Here is a 17,939-nt window from a genome sequence, read left to right on the forward strand (position 1 = left end):
CTCATGCTTGGGCACCGTCTCACACAAAACCAAGCACTCTGCCTTCATGATTGTTAAGGCCTGCCATAGGAGTGACTTATAGGTTTCTATGGGTCTGTCTATATAGGTAGATATAGGTAACCTATATCTTAGTATGGGGTGCATGCACCACCTTACCCAGGCTGCAGTAGCAGACCAGTGGTGCCATTTTGGAAGGTTTTCCAGGGGTGGCATAAGACATGCTTCAGCCCTTGATAGGAAACTGGGGTACCTATGCCCTTGGTACCTAAGGTACCATATACTAGGGACTCACAAGGGTAACCCAGTAACCAATCTGGAGTGTACCTAATGTGCATGCATTCAGTTTAGAGCGGAAGCAGCTAGGATGGGTTCCTGGTTAGCAGGGCCCCAGCCAGACTAAAGTCGATAAATCAGTGAAACACCAGCAAAAAGTGGGGGTAACCATAGTAAGCAGCTCCTAATCTCCTACAAAATCTCCTCCTGGTATTCAAAATCTTGCAGTCTAGATAAATCCCTCTTATTATGTGCGATCAATAAGGGTGAAAGAGCTGAAATTTCAGATGCCAGAAATAAGTACAAAACCACCTAAGAAAAGGCCAAGAGTGGAAGGAGGAACAGTGGTTACTTATGGTAGAAACACTAGAGAAGGGAGACCACAAGTCCTTCTGGAAATTAATTTCCGTTAACTCCTCTCTGGTGCTAACCACCTGGAATATACTATAAAACTTGATATATGGGTCTCACACTTTAGTGGCCTGTATAAAAGCAAATTGAACCAAAATAATTCAATAAGTCTCCCCTAGCGACCAAGAGTACCTCAATGGGAAACGCAATTCATGAGGAGTATAGTAGATCCGTCGCACCAGAACTCAATCTTACCATTACTATTGTCAAAATCCATCTAGCAGTAAAGCTAATGAAAAAAGAAAAGGCGCCTGGGATGGACGTGTACCAGGTGATCCCTTCTTGTTCCAACTAGACATCTGGGCACCATACCTGAACGATGTATGTAAAAGCATCTTAAAAGGTAACTCCATTCCGCCTACATGGCATGGATGAATTATCATACCCTTCTACAAGCATTGGCATAGCCAATAGGTCTCGCCTTTGGGACCTTATGAGTGTTTAGCCATGCAGCACAATATCGTGGGTGCTGCATCGCCAGGGATTGAATAGCTATACAATTACTACACCCTGGGTCATGCAATGTGATTGGGTAATGCATGCTTGCATCTGCTGCACGCTTCTTCCCGGGTTGCTTAGCTTTCTTGTAGGATAATAATGCAGTACAGAGAGTATCGACAGGGGCATGTATGCTGAAACCATTAGAATGGCATAAAATAAGTATTGGCATCATTAACAGATCCGGCACAGTCTGCTTGCCTTTTATCATTGTCAATGCTGGTTTTGTTTTCTGCAAAGCTTTGCTAGGGAGCTACCGGGCACATGTCAATATAAAACAAATCATTGGTTTGGAAGCTTTAGTTTGAGAAGTGCCCACTGCTATTACAGTCCCTGGAAGTAAGAAGTATTATGTGCAGAATACAGACAGTGAGGTTAGCCGAAGGCTAAAGTGGGATGACACACTGCCATACGCTAAAGGGGAGGAAGAAAATGTCAATGACGCAACCGGTCAACAAAGGATTACTAAAAACCAAAATATATTTGTCAACGCAAGCCCTAGAAGGAATGGAAGAGACTGCACGAAAAGGGGGAGGGATAAGTCAGAGAGATAATGAAACAACCATTGGCATAGCCAATAGGTCTCGCCTTTGGGACCTTATAAGTATTTAGTTATCCAGCACAATATCATTGGTACAACAGCATCAACTGTTGCATGGCTAAACCCTTATAAGGTCCCAAAGGTGAGAGATATTGGCTATGCCAATGCTTGTTATGTATCTGGCTCATCCACTGCTCCCTCTGACATGATATTGATGCGCAATGACGGTGGTTAACAAAATGCACAGGTTAATACAGCTTTGTAGAGGGATCAGGAGAGATATGTTAAAGTTGGTGGCAATGAAGGAGAGCTCATTTAAAGAGTCAGTACAGCTCCCCTCTGCAGTTTACAGATGTCTTTATCGAAAATATATTAGCACATCATGCTATACAGCTTAGCCAGCTGATTTGATTAGAATTGGTAAATTTACCCCAAGTTGCTAATTGTTGTATGATAGCATTGTGGTTAATGCCCTGCACTCCGACTTTGCTCACAATTTATAATGCTAAAGATTGCCCCAGCCACCTGCTTTTAACCCCTTCGCTGCGGCGGCAATTCCGCCGCAGCGCTAGGGGGGTGGGGGGGCAGAGCGGCGCTCGCATGCTCGTGACGGGGCCGCTCCGCCACGAGCCGCGGTTGAGCTGTGCTCATGACGGAGCGGTTCCGTCATGGCCTCGCTTGCTCAATGGAACGTCCAGCACAGGCGCGGAATTCGCGCCGCGCAGGCGCGCCGAGCGGGCCATGACGGGACCTCTCCGTCATGAGCACAGCTCAACCGAGGCTCATGACGGAGCGCCTCCGTCATGAGCATGGAAAAGGTTAAAACAAGCTACCTTCCCTCGCCCACTATGTTGCAAATTATCATTGAGGAATTGATGAAGTGCACTCTCCTAGGTTGCTAGCCGTCATAACTCATTTTTGCCAACAGCAAAGATTACCTTTTAAACAGCACTTTCTGCCACATTCTGATGCATTGCAGCATACCAATAACAAGTATTACTATTTTGCAACTCAACAATACTACTTTGTGTAGACCTTGAAAGGATAAAAGGCAGTAAGCTCCTTCAGAATTTAGACTTACTAAGTTCAGGTCACAAAGATTTCTGCAGCAGGTGCAGCAATTGAATGAGCTATCTAACGATTAAGAATTTGACACTGCCTGGACTATCCTAAAACTCATAAACGTCACCATGTACAAATCAGCAGGGTTTTAGTGTTCTTTTTCAACAACTGCGCATATTTTTTTTTAATGATTTTCTAAATATAATTTACAGATACTAAAAAAAGCAGCTTCAAGAGAAACTCTGGCAATTGTGTTAATTCTAATGATCATCTCTAGCCGGGAGCCCGCCTTCTTGGTGGCCATGTTGGAGCGGGGAGACCCCCGGGAGCAGCGGGAGGAGGTCGGCAAAACAGCGAAGGCAGTGTTGGGAGGAGGAGGGAGTAAGCGGCTGCTGAAGAGGGAGGGGATTCCCCCAAACACAACCACAGCGCCACTGGTAACTATGGTCACTTTCCTGAGGTATTTCCCTACCAGTGCTTGTGCAAATAAGTAGTTTGTATTTCAATAGTTGTATTTATGTGCATTTGGTTATTTCGTAAACTGCATTAAACAAGCTTGCTGCCCTCGCGCTGGCAGCAGGGGGGAGGGAGACAGGAGAGGGCCTGGCTTGCTTCCCTTACAGGAATGAACGCTCACACCATATGTTTGCAAGTTAGTTACAAACATATGGTGTAGGCGCTCGAGCCCGCAAAGGAATAGCCACACGTGCACGCGTTGCCATTGAAGGCAATGGAACTCGTGCACTGTTGTGGCTTAAAAAGGGGACCAATGGCATTAGGTCTCCTCCAATGCAGCGCATGCTCGCTGCGTAGGCAGAGACCTAAAAAGGCCGACTTGGTCAGGAGACAAAAAGGTGGGTGAGCGGTGTGTGGGGAGAAGGGAAATGAGAACAATGGGGACAAGAGGGTGAAACGGGAGGAAAGGAGTGATAGAGAAGAACAAGTTGTGACAGTGGAGTGCTGCATACAATGCGGTCTGCAACATACCTCTAAATAGGTGTCTGTAGTGAGACCACACACGTTTGCACACTTTCTTGTTGCATCGACTGGTTTAAGCAGAAAATATCTTGCAGGAGACTAGCTTGAGCAGGAAATGTGTTGCAGGAGACATTTCCTGCTAAAGCCAATCAGCTTGCTCGTACCTAGAGTGACTTTGAACACGAGGTACACCGTGACATTTATCTTTCACTTGAGATACCCTAAAGTGCATTTTGTGTAATTTACTCTTGACACAATTTTCCCAATGTCTTAGTGACAGTTTCAGGAAAAAAATACATTTGTTTGCTCATCGCTACTCAGCAGGTGCAGGGAGACTGATTTCTCTACATGGAAAAAAAATAGAAAAAGAAGCATGCTTCCTCTAACCCTGACTGAGCAGAATATCTGTCTGCAAAACGATTACGGGAGCATGATTAGGGGAGAAGCAAAATACATCCAGAAATATAACATTTTCATTGTTTACTCTGGGTGCTCTGTGGGATTTTGTGACGCTCAGAAGGTCATAAGTTATAGCCATAAGTCTATAATCCCTAGATGTATGCATTTTCTGTAAAGAATGCCTATTTTGTGACAAAAATGATTGACTACAAAAAATGTTTTGCACTACCACATATTAATCCAAATTTATGTATGTCATTGCTTATAAACACATTTCATTTTGTGCTCATGGGCGAAATGTGAAGTTTTTATGACAACTCCACATAACAAATAAATTACTTCTGGGAAAGTGTGCAATGTATGCCCTTGGAAATAAATAATAGGGCAAAAAATATATGGGAAAGCACTTAATGTTTTTAGTCTAGTATTAAACAACACAATATAGCTAGAGCCATCAAGTGTATTTTGCTTGCTCGGGCTGTCGACACACCCTCTTTAGGAATACGTCAACTCATAGGAGAACTTGCTTTCAGTTATTCCAAGGCACCCTTCAGGGTTTTAACAATAACATTTATACAGAATGATGTTTGCGTTGGGGCATAATTATTGGCCTGCCACACGGTCACAAAGCTCCCTGCAATGCTCTATTCAAGTTTGTTTTCATCTTACTAACAAGCAATTTTGATTGGAGTAGGGTGGAGAAGAGCAGCGTATAGTTTACCCTGCACACCAAGATCAACCAAAATGGAGGATGTTTCTGAGCAGAGTTTACAAAGAGCAATACTCAAGGGTGTGACCAGTATGCATGCATCATGTCGTCATGGATAATGCTGTATTGTTCACAAACACCCAGACAAAGTTTTGCATAGCTCCCCCACTTATTTTTATGAGATAATCAAAGCTTGACTGGGTACTAGTAAATGTTCATGGCTCTCTTTCATGGTTTCCCTAATCCCACCAATTACTTTTTCAGTTGTACCATTATTTGTTATCTTCTGACCGAAGTGCTGTTCATAGCTACACAATCTTGTATGAGGTCAAAGGCAATGAGTCAGGCTCATTATGGCACCTTCTCTTATGTAAAGCGCTTTGACACTCCTGAGCCATGATGTGCTACATCACTAATTAAAAAATAAAAATAATAAAATAGCACGAGGGCAACACTGGCACACTTCCGGAAAAAGCTTGATAACTTTAAATTACTCTTACAGAGCATCAGACATTTTAGCAAGTCCTGTGAACCGCACAAAGAAGTTTCATATTGTGTAATACTTTGTGTTTAAAATACAAGAAAGCCAAGCTCCACTGGAGGACAGAAGGGGGGTTTGTGTCTCATTTCGCGGACTGCAGATGTCTTGCTAGCAGCGTGGGACTGTGACTAATTACAAATATGGTGTTAGTGAGCGAAAATTACAGCAGGGTGGGTGCCCTACAACTGGTTTGGCTCCTACTAATCCATAAACATGAATACTTTCTCCAGCACTGTGAAGAAGCCATGGGAAGACACCTAGAGCTATAGTAAATTCTTGAGTAAATACAATTTCTACACTTAACGCCTCAATATGAGATAGTTGCTGCCTTTTCCGAGAACCTCTTGGAACAGAAAGTAACCGAAGGCTCAGACAGGCAGCAGAAGCAGCTGCTCGGGCCACAGTCAATTTGACCCAGTTCAGCCTTATAGGTTATTGATCCGGGAACTGATTTAGTCTCTAACTAACAGGTCTACCTGTCATATTTGGAAGGTTTCAGTGTCTACAGAAACCAATAAGTGTTGCTTTGCAGAGGGGGCCATGTATGCACGGGACAAAGGCAGGGCGTGTAATTATGGAAGCCATTTCTTACATGTTCATTTTGTTGCTCATTTACCTCTTTCTACCATTGCTCTTTGTATCCTACTGCGTGACCCCCACTGCAGTAATGGGCATGGCCCAATAAGATGACGATTCAACTAGCTCCGAATCAAATACCACAGTACAGTCAGTGACCACCCAACATCTCCTTAAAAATTGCTCCAACTTTGTTTTGGTGCCATGAAGGATTTGCAATCTGGCATTTCCATTCATAAACATATGAGGAATTGTAGCGGCTTACGTAATCTAGCGCCTGCTCCCCCCACGGTCCCACCCTCCAACTTTCAGTCCACCACCTTCAACAGGGTGGCAGCTTTTTACAAACAAGTGGGCAGCAGGGGGAGGGGCAAGAGGAGGGGGCGAGTGAGTTTTACTTGCGAGAGTGAGCAGCGCCAGGAGCGATAATTGCTCCCATATGGCGCTGCGCACTCCCGCAAGTAAATCACTGTGCGCGTTGCCATTGAAGGCAATGGAACGCGTGCACGGTTAAGGTTGAAAAGCCGCAGCGATATCAAAAGGTCTTTTTGCCTTAGCAGCGCATGCGCACTGCATAGGCGAGACCTAAAAAGGGAGAAAAATCAAACCCCTCAAATTATAGACCTATCAGCCTCTTGAACAACACCTAGAAACTTTTCTGCAGGCAGGCGTTGTTTGAATGTAATGATTGGATAGACGAGAACAACATCTTTGAAGAGGCGCAAGCCGGGTTTAGACCCAAGATTCGCACACTGGACAAGGTCCTCTGCTTCAAGGTGATATCTTGGAAATATGTCACCGTAAAGCGTGACCATCTATATGTCACCTTCATAGACTTGAAGGCAGCATTTGACCTGGTCCCAAGGGAAAAATTGTGGGAGGTATTGGATGGATATGATATTCCTCCTAACTTACTAAGGATACTGAAAGTCTTACATACAAGCGCCTATGCTAAGGTCAGGTGGAATAATACAAGGGACCGGTCAGACAAGATTGAGATCAACCAAGAGGTAAGACAAGAGTGTGTCGTTCCCCCAACTCTATTTAGCCTCCACATAAATGGAGCAGTATGTAGACAGATGGACTTCAAACATGACGCCCCTAAATTAGCAGGTGTACGTAAACTATTTTGCTAATTTCACGCACTCCAAGGGGGCTGCAAGCAGAATGAAACTCTTTTGTCTCCTGTGAGGAAAGAGGCCTTGAACGAAACTCCTCAAAGTCTAAAGTTATGACTATTAACCCCCACAGAACATATAGAGGACAAGTGTATATAGGCGGGGTCAGCCTTGAAAAAGTCCCAAACTTTGATTATCTAGGAGTTAGGTTAAGTGATAACCAGACGTGGGGTCCCCCAATTAGAGAAATGCAAAGCGATCCTCCAATTGCAAACCTCTGCCATAGGGAGAAAATATAGGGCTGCCTCAGGAGGCACACTGTCTCTGGTCATTTCCATGTATAGATCAATAGCTGGTGCATCGGCATTTTATGGAGCAGAGATCTGGGGCCATGCCCAAGCAGAGGTGTTGACAAGAGTTAATAATTTTATACGGCACCTTTTTACACTTCCTTCAAGTTTCCTTATCACCCCACTAAGATTCGACCTAGCCCTCAAACCTATACACCTAGGGGCTCAACTTAAACCCTTACTATTCTGGATTGATCATCAATTCACTTTGTGTCCTCTATATGTCATTCCCACGAATGAGATATAGAGGACACACGGTGAATTGATGATCATATAATTACGGCGTTGGATAACAAATATGCGGATACTAATTGGGGGTACTTTTTATGGACGAGCAGAGGATTTCTGCTGGGATCGTGTAGGACAGCCCTGAGGAAGTTATTTGTGCTTTACATAGCACGACGAAACACGTGTTGGCTGCGTTTTTTGTTTTTATGTGAACATTGGAAGAATAAAGCCTATCTTGGATACAAGGACTTTGTTGACTGGATCAATATAAGGACTGGAATTGTATTGCCCTCCTGCAGTCTATCTTTTTGAAAACTTGGATTACCACTTTTGCTCAGATAACAATGTATTTGTGAATTTGGTTCAGAGTGCTCAGGGAGAACACTTTGAAGTTTTAGTATAGATTCTTTTGAGTGGATATGTTTGGTAACCATACCCCTCCCCTTAGTAGCACCGTGAGAGACTTTCTGTGTAACTTTCCCTTGATTTGAGTTGAGCGCCCTGTTGTTAACTGGTTACCAATGACACTAGGGAATTACTTGCATTGGCAGTGTTGCGTTATTTGCTCTGTGCTTGAATCAGAGGAAGGCGGCTATGGACAACTCGCTTCCCAGGATTGCCAGCCCGTAGTAAAAGGCACAAAAGGCTTACGTGCCGTCCTATCATCCTATATGTAGTATTCCACTAACTTCGACATTGGGGATATTGCTATTTACATGGCCTGTTCATTAATTTGTTTTACCTAAATATGAATTTATACTCCCATGAAGAATACCTGTACCATAGGACAATCGTTTTGGTATTAGGTCTAGAAGAATGGTTTTATCTAACATTCATTAATTTTATCCAATGTTGATTTTAACCTACTGTAAGTAGGATACTTGCATGATGTTTTTATTGAAATGTAATTATATTTCTGTGACTAACTTGTTATGGCTTTTAGCCGAAATAAAAGGTTTGATGATGATGATTATCACAAGAGCACCTTCAAATATGCAGGTTCAGCATTTCTGTTGGGCAAAAAACAATTTTATTTAATAGACATAACTTTTGCTCCATGTGTAATAAGAATCTAGCTCCACATATAGGGTACACATAAGCATGGCCCTCTTTTCAGTTATCTAATAGCACAGTCATCAGATCCTGCCAGGAATGTTTCTCAGTTCATGTTTAAATCCTTACTTTTAATAAATATATTACTAAAGCATGATTTGGTAGAGCACTGTCGTTTACAAATAGCATATTTTCCATTGAAATTATCACAAACTTAGCCACCAACATGCAGTTTTTGTAATTATGTGATGGAAAAAAGTTTTTAATTGGATGAAAACAAATTACAACACTTTACTTGGCGATGTGCAAATGATACACATTTTTGCTGAAACCTAATTTCCAGATTATTGTTTAGACTATAGTTTTATCAGTAAAACTGCATGTTAGTGGGAAAGTTTGTGATCATTTTAATTGAGAGTATGCTGTTTGTAAAATGTCAGTGTACTACCAAAGCATGCTTTAGTAAATTTTTTTTTTTAAGTTAGTTTTTAAACATGAACTGAGGAAAGTTTTGCCCCGCTCCGATGACAATGCCATTAGTAAACTAAAAGGCAGGTTAAGGGTTATTGTACCCTATAGGTGGGCTAGGATTTTCTTGAGCATGGAGCAAAAGTTTAGTCTATTTAATCAAACAATATAGTTTTTATTACAGCAGAAATGCTGAACCGGCATATTTGATGTGATCTCATATGCGTTAATGAAGAAAAATGTGGCTTTGTAGAATAGAATTTTTGGTGGGATTACACATTTTCAGACCAGAATACAGGTCAAGTACATTACCGTTAGGTCGCGTAGATTATTCATGTCACTAGACGTTCAGGTCTCGTTACATTTTTATGATTTTTTGAGGCCTGCTCAAAGGAGGAAGGGAGAGAAGCAGTTAAACTGACTGTTACCCTACATCGGCTGATAAATGCAGAGCGGAGCCCCAATCACCTCTCCATCTACTCCTCCTACTATAAAAAGAGCTGAATTGTGCCACTTCAAATGGTAAGAGGAGGTGCATCAGCAAACAGAACACACAATGTTTTTCTAACTCAAAATGTTAACGGGCCAGTCCAGAACGTGGCACGTAGTTTGCAAACGGTAACAGTCCAGGGCAACGTGCCCAGCTTGCCTTACACACACACACACACACACATGTCCAAGCTCTAGCTCGCTTGGTATGTACCTACCTGCTGTATCTACAGCAGTTGGGGTGGCGGCTTCAATCTGAGGGGATGCAGAGCTCCAGTTCAGATTCGTTGGCAGTAGACAAAGATACAATGTTTGCAGTTACTTGTTGGTACTCTAGGAGTCATTGGGTGGGCACGATGACTGCAGCGCCGGTGAACAGATGCTCTACTACGTTAGTCTAGAGCTTCCACCTGTCGGAAAACAAGACAAAAGAGTTACAGCGGAAAAAATAAGAATGTATCTGCATGGTGTTCAATTCGGACGCGTTCTCTCTCCTGGCTTGGCTACATTAGTTTGAAGCACCTTAATAGAGTGGTTGGATCACCTTAATAGAGTGGTTGGATCAGCCAGTCGCGATTCGTTTTTTTCTCATACAGCTATAAACAAAAGATCTGAGTAAACTTCATGTTCAACCTCCGGAGGTGTAAATTAGTGACTTCATCGCAGCACTCCGCTTTTGTGATGAAAGTTGCAGAAAGTGTACTGGAATTCAGAAGAGTAAGTTCGCCTTTAACTTCCTATTTAAAACAACAATGCATTCATGCCAACTTGAAGAACAATCTCAGTGTGCCGAGGGGCGGGGACTCGTGCCAAGAAGTACCTACGAGGCAATTTTGAATCCCACCTCGCCCGCAAGCCACTACTCCAAAAAACGCTAGCCAAGGCTGGTGCCTATGTCCTGGGGTGTTTTCATACCCTTTAATGGACATCGGCAGTTCAAAGCCTCGTTTTCCCTGCCACCTTTTGATATTTGCTCCTATCCGGGAGAAGGGAGTCCATATCGTGTGTCGCACGGTGGCACTGTGTAAATTAGCAGGTATGTGAATCTCACGAATAATAGGAGGTTGGCCCTGCTTTACTTTAAACATGGGCATGACGTTACATTTTTCAGCGATATGATACCGCACGACAAGGCATAAAACAAGGCAACCATTGGAAAGAACAGATGGACCAATGATGATACTTCTTGTAATCTTGCTTTCAAATGAATGAGAGAATCACACATTGCAGGAGTAGTAACAGCGTCCGTTAGTCTGCACAAATCCCAAGGTAGGCAAAACATAAACAAAACTAGCTTTCTCCGAGATAAGCACAGATCGCTTCCATGGTGCAAACGTAGTGATCATATTATATTAAATATAATGGCACTGTACATGGCAGTGCAGAATATCCACTGCTTGTATCACAGTGAAGAACTTTTGAGGTCGATTGCACAGAATCACGTTACGTGAGAAAGGACAGGGACAAGGAAACACACATTCGTGTCTTACAAGGGACAATTTCTTCCGGACCTAATTTCCACCTTCAGCATTATAGTTAAAAACGAGAGACACATACCAAACAAGATGATCATCTGTCCGTTACCTACACGGACTGTCCGCATATTCAGCCAAATATCCGTTGTTGATCTGTTAACGGATGTCAGCCATAATGTCAGTACTTCCGGGTCGCCTAACTACGAATCCCACGGCTGAACGTATTGTAGAAGTCGTCTAGGTGCGGAGCGTAATGTGTAACGTGACATGGGATTGGAGCATGCCAAGCCAATCCTAGCGCACAGAACAGAATTTGGAAGTGCTTATTGGCTGTGGTTTCTACATGCCGTTGTCAGGTCTTCTGTAGCATCCTTCCGATAATTAAACCACGTAGATTCGTTAATTTGAAATTAAATTATCTTCTTTATTTTCAGCCCACACCCCCAAGCAACCAGGAATCAAGCCAGAATGAATCTTCCATTCGACTTAACTATGTGTATGCATACATATTCAGTGAACACTCTCGGGGGAGCGAATGTGGTCTTAAGGTTAGACGGCCGACTTTGATGTTGAAAGCTAAGGTTCGAGCCTCGGGATCGCTTCCTCGTCTTGTGATTCTGGGCAAATCACTTAATCCCCTCGTGCCTACCAAATAATAAAATCCAATGTGTCTTTGTGTAACATAACCAGTGCCCGTGATAAAGCGCTCCAATACATTCCGGTCGAGTTTGTGCTATATACATCTGCAAAAAATACAAGCATTGGCATAGCCGATGGTCTCGCCTTTGGGACCTTATGAGTGTTTAGTTTTCCAGCGCAATATCCTTGGTGCAACAACATCAACTGTTGCAAGGCTTAACACTTATAAGGTCCCAAATGCGAGACCTATTGGCTATGCCAATGCTTGTTTTATGCGTACAAGTAAGCAATGAAGGCAGGCATTATAAGATTCAGCAAGCACAATTTCACATTTAGGAGGCAAGGATTTCTGTGCTGAGGGTGACTCTTGGAAATGTTTGAGAATAAAAAAAATGAAACTACTTATCTCTACCCACTTTGAGTGTGTTCTCTTCCAACTCCAACCCGGCAACTAAATTTACCCCTGCCCTTGACCGGAGTAAATAGCAGTTTCCAGGGTAGTAATGAATCATGGAGAAATCCGTGAATATCTGGGAGATCACTCATTTGTGGATGTTCTAAAACTTTCCTGGGTGTTCCCATCCTAGAATATCCACTGCCATCTGCCATCTTCACCAGATGTGAAATCTTAGTAAACATGCTCCCAGGTATTTAAGTGATCATGACTAGGGGAGGGACTAAATACATTTGTTAAATCAATAGTGTAAGCACAGTTGCCTGTTTCCCACTCAGTCTTATAAAGAAAGGATTGTAATGAGAGAGAGAAAAGTGTTGTCAGAAGCTAGTTCACTACAAGTTGAAATACATCTTTGTTCGATCCTGGATATCTGCAATAATTAAGTGGTACACAATCCCTCGCTGGTGGCATTCTAGGCGATTGCCGAGTGCTGACGTTTTCAATTAGTGAGCTAGGTGTGCAACTGCTCAGCGGAAATGTTTGGCATCACTATAATGCAAATCTCCTATTTGACACAAATGAAAATGTTATACCTTCGTGAAATTACTGTCAAAAGCGCCGATAAGTAAACTGGAATCGGATAGACCCTGAGCCCCCAAGCTGAACTCTGAGATGTATGCTGTGGACTTTGACCTTCGTGCTCAGGCCAGTAGCTGCAGTACATACATTTTTTACTGGGAATTTTTGCAATGTCATACTCCTTCTAGTACAGCAACAGCTGTCCCTCCGCTCCCAGGTGTCCACTATAATAACATCTAGGTTTCCATGGCTTACGGCCCCTCTAGCCCCACCCCTTCCTCAAGTGGAGTGGCAAGGGAGCTGTATCAGAAGCAAGGGCAACAAATTACAGCCACAATAAAAAAAATTCTAGCTAATGCAACAAGAATTTTCAATTCTATTAAGGACACGGAGGCGAGGATTATGCTTCACTTTGCTTTACTGCAAAACACAGCAGCCAATGAACAACTTTAAATACAGCATACCCCGGAAGTACAACCCCCTCCATAGTATGCACCAAACACTATCAGTCGATCAGTGTATATAGTCCAAAATTAACACATCACTTCCTCTTTCTTTGCATCAAACTTTTAACATAGTCCACAAACTTGACTGTTGAACACTGGCCACCGATTTTTTCATCTACGTGCTTCCAAACTTAAGTCCAGAATTTCATCCTCGGAAGCCGAGTCGATGTCACCTGTGCCTTATGCCAGCTAGTTCAGCTCTCTTTATGAACAACTTCATTTAAACCATTCAGGTTTGCTTGCCTTGATCTCCTATAAAGAGAATAGTATTCGTAATATGCCATTCATCAACCATATGCGTTTCATAACCATTATGACATTTACTAGTTAACTTCTCCAAATTTCCAATATCAATCGGGTGGGAAAAACTCAAATCATCAGCATGAACTATACATGAAAATATAACACAAATCTCGCAATGAACAATCTTTCACATAGAATACCATCATCATGTTACCTGGGTGGGATAATCCTCGCCTCCGTGTCCTTAATAGAATTGTAAATTCTTGTTGCGTTAGCTCGATTTTTTTTATTCTTTGGCAGTCCACGGAGGCTCAGATTATGCTAGTTTAAAGTTGCTCCATAACCGTCGAAGTCACATCCACAATCGGTGTATGATAAAATGTCTTAAACGTTGAGTCAGAGGACCAATCTGCTGCAGTCATAATATCTTGTAAACAAGAGCCCGTATAAAAGGCCTTGGAGGCCATCGCTCCCGTATTTAAATGTGCGCCAAAAATGGCAGTATCATTGCCTGCAAGTCTCAAAAACCAAGTACCCCACCTGGCTAATGTCGCTGCAGTGACTGGGCGGAAAGGTCTCTGAAGCAAAATTAACAATTGCCCTGCAACATCATTTCTGAACTCTCTGGTACAATCCTCATAACATTTTAAACATTGAACCACACATAACTTGGTATGATGAGGAAAGGCAGGGTATGAAATACATCTAGAATGTGTTTTTGTCCTCTTGGAAAGCGTGAAAGAGAATCTTGAAGGAGTAAATATCCTACCTGCTATATCCAAAGCTCGCACATCCAAGACTCGTCTGCAGGACACCAGACATAATAGTGATAGAGCGCGCAGGTCACCCGATTAATTTTATTACCAAATATGCACACTTGGGCCCATAATATATTTCAATACACTTTTATTTATAATAATAATAATAATAATAATAAGGGAAATTTATAAAGCGCCTGGTTACGCGCACCGGCGTGTCCCCGCGCTATGGGGAGTGGTGGTGGCAGAGTCACCCCAACCCGCAGCGGACCCAGCCTACCGGGTGTATAGATATGTTTTAAGTTTCTTCCTGAATCTGGACTCAGAGAGCTCCAGGCGCAGTTCCTTTGGCAGACCATTCCAGCTCTTGGCAACCAAGTATCTGAAGGACCTTCACTTTGGGGACCTTCAGTAGCCCTGAGCCAGAAGAGCGCAGGGCACGCGGAGGCTCATACCGAGAAACCAGGTCCTGTAATGGTGCAGGTGCCTTCCCGCACAAAATGCGGTGGTATGTGCAAAGAGCCTTAAAATCAACCCTACTTTTTACTGGAAGCCAGTGGAGTGCTTGTAGGGCTGTCTTTGAAGGCGATCTCTTCGGAAGACTCAAGACCAAACGAGCCGCTGCATTTTGCAGCACTTGGAGACGGCTGATGACCTTGCCCGTTGCCCCCAGATAGAGCAGTACTTGAGACTCCTTAGCACACTTTTTGTATCTCTTAGTTTAAGCAGTATACATGTGTTTCCACCATACATCAATCTTTCACTCATAAATAAATCTGATCCTTTTAGTCTGGATTGTTGTTGATGTTGTTTAATTTCTGGAGACGTCACAGCCAACACGTGTTTCGTCGTTGCGGGAATATAACCCACGACTTTCTCAAGCTATTCTCCAACTTGGTGCTCTTTTTTCTCAAACAAACGGCAGAGGGGAAAGAGGTCCGAGCACGATTGTAACGGCGAAAGCTGACCAATTGAGGAAACCAACACACTGGTTACCACAAAGGAGATACACGCAAAGATTAGAGTCCCCGAACAGAACCCCATTGAGGGTCGGAATTATCACCTCAACAAAAAAAGAGCACCAAGTTGGACGAAACACGTGTTGGCTGTGACGTCTCCAGAAATTAAACAACGTCAACAACAATCCAGACTTAAAGGATCAGATTTATTTATGAGTGAAAGATTGATGTATGGTGGAAACACATGTATACTGCTTAAACTAAGAGATACAAAATGTGTGCTAAGGAGTCTCAAGTACTTTGTGGCCCAGGCCAAACCTAGAAGAGGGATTGTGGTTTTCTTCTCCTTGTAGCACCGTCCCAAAAATATCTTTCTAAATTTACTTAAGGTGGATATTTCCTTGCGGCGCCAAAAACCTAGAAAAATACCACTAGCCGAGTAAAAAGAACCCCAGATAGAGCAGGTTGCCATAATCTAATCGTGATGTTACGAGGGTATGTACCAGCATCTTCCAAGCTGCTGTGGGAAGTAGATCGAGAACTTTCCGAAGGCTTTTCAGGACACCGAAGCATACCCCCACCACCCGGCCTGTCTGAGGTCCGAATGCTAGGTCCGCATCCAGCCATACCCCAAGGTTTCTAACTTCCTGGCGGGGTGTAGGAGTCTCCCACAGGCAGGATGGCCACCATGCCGATGACCACACAGACGAGCCCCCCCCCACCACGAGCACCTCTGTCTTGCCGCTGTTCAGCCTCAGGCAGTTGGAAGACATCCAGGTAGCCAACTCCTGCATGCAGGCTCTGAAGCTTTCCGCAGCAAGACCGGGCGCGAGTGAAAGGGAAATGACAAGCTGCGTGTCATCGGCATAAGACACTATGTGCAACCCATAGCTTTGGGCAATGGCAGCCACCGGGGAGACGTACAGATTGAATAAGGTTGGGCTCAGGGATGAGCCCTGCACTACGCCCTGAGCCAAACTAATCTCCCTTGAGTAGCAGTCTCCCTGTCTGACCTGAAAGCCCCTGCCTGTCAGAAAGGACTGGATCCATTTTAGTGCAGCTCCTGAGATCCCACCATCATTCAGACACTGTAGGAAGGTGGTATGAGCTACAGTGTCGAATGCTGCGCTAAGGTCCAGGAGAATCAGGGCCATGGTCTGGCCCTCGTCCACTCCCTGGCAGATGGTCTCAACCGCCATGAGTAGCGCCGACTCGGTAGAGTGGCGTGGCCGGAATCCAAACTGGGAATCGTGTAGGAGGCTGGCCTCCTCCACGAAATCCATCAGCTGGATGTTCACGGTTTTCTCCGCCACCTTAGCCATCTATGGTAACAAAGAGATAGGCCGGGGGTTCTCTAATTTCTCGAAGCTGATGTTCGGCTTCTTTTGAAGGGGGAGAACCACCGCCTGTTTCCAATCTCTTGGTACCGTATTGGACCTAAAGGAAGCTTCCAGAACATGTCTAATGTAGGGTTCCAAAGCCGCCAGGCTACCAAATAGCCGTTTAGGCGTTGTAGGATCTTTGGGGGAGCCTGATTTTACTGAGCCACAGATCTGTATGAGCTCCTCAGGGGGTGGGATGACAAAATTAGTCAGCATATATTGCTCCCCTTTTCTCCTTGAATTCTCCCTAAGCTCAGGCCCCGCTATAGGTTGGCTTGGGAAGGAAGAGTAGATTTTTTCTACTTTTTCGGCGAAGAAGTCTGCAAAACGATTGCAAGAGTGCACCAAGCAATCAGCTGGTGCCGTAGAGGACTTCCCAACCGAAAGAGTTTTGTAGATAGAAAACAATTCTTTCGTAGAGTTCTCCGCCTTCCTAATCCTATTGGCATAGTTGTGAGAAGTTGGCCCGATATGCAACGTTCGCTATTCTAGCGACCGCTATGTATCGTTCCAACGACCCTTATGGTGTTTGGTTGTAAGTCAACCTATAGACCAGCTATCCTAGTAGCGTGGATACGAGCAGTCTAAGGCTAAAGACTCGAGAGGGCGCGTTAAGCCAGCTGTTTACCACACATGTACCCCTTGAACACCCAGTGAAAGGACACCACACAAGTGTTATGAAAATAAACAGGATATTTATTAAGATTCACAACAGCCCTGGACTCTTTATGAGGACAGGGTACTAAGCACAAACCAAATCTCTTAGGAAAATACTTCAAGTGCACAATTAAAACAAGTGTCCGAGGACACGGAAAGTTTAAGGTCTCGGGCGGACCCGATAAGGCAAGTCGGAAGCGAGGGACTCGGGACCCTAGAGTAAAGAGGCTATGCAGGCACCGAAATGCCGAGTTACCTAGCCACGAGGGCTGCGGCTGCACAAGTCTTACAGGCGTCGGGGTCTTCGCTGACGAGCCAGGAGCCGGAAGAAAAGGAGTTGCTGGCCGGCGACCAGTGATGAATAGTTCGTAGAGATCCAAGCCTGGATCAGAGATTGTTGATACCTGAAAGCAGAGGGGACCAAGTTCGTACTACTAGCCAGTAGTCAGAGGGTACCAGGATGGCACCGGTTGGCCGTCACCTCGACCAGGTGAGTGGGCGACGCTAGGCTCTGCAGTCTCACGGACCAGGAGGCGTTGTCGGCGACCACGGCGGAGGTGCGAGCTGTCCCACGAAGGATGATGCTGTCAGCGTCGCTGGGCCCAGGATGGGGCAACAAGCCTTGGCAGATCTCAGGGCCACGTGGTGGG

The 17,939-nt window shown here is 44.2% G+C and overlaps 1 protein-coding gene across 1 annotated transcript in view; it reads right to left on the reverse strand.

Annotated features, from left to right (window-relative positions):
• TBPL1 (TATA-box binding protein like 1) overlaps positions 1-11,414 on the reverse strand; it is a 280,230-nt gene extending 268,816 nt beyond the window's left edge. Inside the window, exons 1-2 of the mRNA XM_086927040.1 lie at positions 11,252-11,414; positions 9,913-10,104 (exon numbers count right to left, since the gene is read on the reverse strand). The gene's annotated coding sequence lies outside the window, so the exon portion shown is untranslated. The remainder of the gene's footprint in view (positions 1-9,912; positions 10,105-11,251) is intronic.
• Positions 11,415-17,939: the final 6,525 nt, after the last annotated feature.

The sequence above is a fragment of the Lissotriton vulgaris genome, chromosome 6 (genome assembly GCF_964263255.1).
Source record: "Lissotriton vulgaris chromosome 6, aLisVul1.2, whole genome shotgun sequence".
Taxonomy (NCBI): domain Eukaryota; kingdom Metazoa; phylum Chordata; class Amphibia; order Caudata; family Salamandridae; genus Lissotriton; species Lissotriton vulgaris.